The following is a 1,881-nucleotide window of genomic DNA, read 5'->3' on the forward strand; positions in this document are numbered from 1 at the left end:
GCGGTCGCGGCGGATGTAACCGTCGGCGTCACGCCGCTCGCCCAGCCCCCGGCGCTCCCGGCGAGCAGCGCCATCCTTGTCGTGGTCGTCGTCCCTGTCGTCGCGGTGCGAGGAGTGGTGGTGGTGATGGTCATCTCCCTTGGCGCGTCTGTCCCTGCGAGCCAGAGCGGCAGTCCGCAGAGTCTCCTCGTCGTCTTCGTTCTGCAGGGGCACGGGCGGCATGCCGTCGACGGTGAGGTAATGCCACTCGAAGGAGACAGGCGTGGGCCTGAAAGCGCCGGCGTCGCTGCTGGACCCGAAGAAGTCGAGTGGCGCCATAGAGTAGTCCTCCATCTGGTCAAGGTGGACCAGAACGCGGAAGGTGGCGCCGCGCTTGCTGCCCGTTGGACGTACCTCATGGACGAACACCTCGGAGGCGGGGCCGCCATTGCTGCGGCTGGTGAAGGTGAGCCACACAACCTTTGGAATGGCGCTCGGGTTGGCAGTCCAGGCCCAGCAGTCAAGGGACCGGGCATTGGTGAGCAGCACGGAGCTGTCCTCAAGGCGCTCGTAGGAGCACCGTCTTGCAATGATGCGCTCGGCGACGTATGGCGTGTGGCCATAAGCGGGCACGCCCTCCAGGAAGAGCCGCACACGGTAAGACATGGAGGCGCCAAAGGCGTGCTCCAGGGGCCTCCAGGGACGGAGCTGCAGCAAAGCACCGTCGGCCTTGATGCCCATCAATAAAGAGGTTTTTTACGGTACAAATTACTTGTCCCTTGGGGGCGATTTACACAAAAATAACCCAAAAGTGGAAGAAAAGCACAGACTGACCCTCTGGCGAAACTATTTCACCAATCTAACCCTTTTGTGTGGCGCCCCTCTCAAGGGCGCCACACGTGCCCATGTGGCGCCTCTAGCTCTGGCGCCACAAACCCATCCTACGTGGCCCGTCGACGCTGAGCTGGTGACCCCGATCCGACGTGGCAGCACGAGTGGCGCCGCTCCGGCCGGCGCCACACTTTGAGTTGTGTGGCGCCCCTGGGAAGGGCGCCACACATTGACTTAAGTTTGGGCGCCGCGCGCGCCCAGCCCGACCCTCTTCTTTCTTTCTTCCTCTGTTCCTCTTCTCTCCTCCAAAAGGCGCCCGGTTTTCTCTCTCCCCCTCTCTCCCCCCCACCAAATCAACCACCAAATCGTCAGATCTGTCCGTGGAGATCGTTCCCAACTCGTTGCTTGAGGTAATCTCCTCCGTTTCCCCTCTTTTCATCCATTGATTTTGTGTAGTTGCTCCAATCTATATGTGAAACCCTAGATGTGGATTTGGTTGATTTGAGGGTGGAGATGGATTTGGTTGGATGTTAGGGTTGTTGAAGTAGAAGAAATGGTAGTGTGCTAGTTTGTATGGGTAGATTATGTTGATTATGGTATCTAATGAACACATGTGTGTATGTGTTGTTCCCATTATGCTAGGGGGATGGAAAGAATTGTTCATGTTCATCATGTGGACAAGGATGCTTACTTGAAGGGAAACATAGAGCCGGACCCGGAAGAGGTTGACTTGGTGTTTGACGTTAGCCCTAGCTTTGCGGAGGTGGTAGCACAAGTTAGGGTTGAGTTGAATTGGAATGAGCCAAATGATGGTATTGAGCTAGAGGAAGGCATAATGTGGGGTTTGGAATGCACACCCGTTGGAAGATAATTCGTATCAACTCCGAGCAACGTTGGTCCATTTACAAGGAGACGGTGGCCGGGTCACAAGATAAGGCTTTGGAGTTGTTTGCAACCAAGACGGTTGAGGCTCGTATCGAGCTTGACCTTAACCGGCCCTCCTCCCCGTTCGAGAGAGGACTCCTCCACCCATGAGCCAAGAAGAGGCCACTCAATCTCCCATTGTCCAAT

The sequence above is a fragment of the Lolium rigidum genome, chromosome 3 (genome assembly GCF_022539505.1).
Source record: "Lolium rigidum isolate FL_2022 chromosome 3, APGP_CSIRO_Lrig_0.1, whole genome shotgun sequence".
In the NCBI taxonomy this organism is placed as follows: Eukaryota; Viridiplantae; Streptophyta; class Magnoliopsida; order Poales; family Poaceae; genus Lolium; species Lolium rigidum.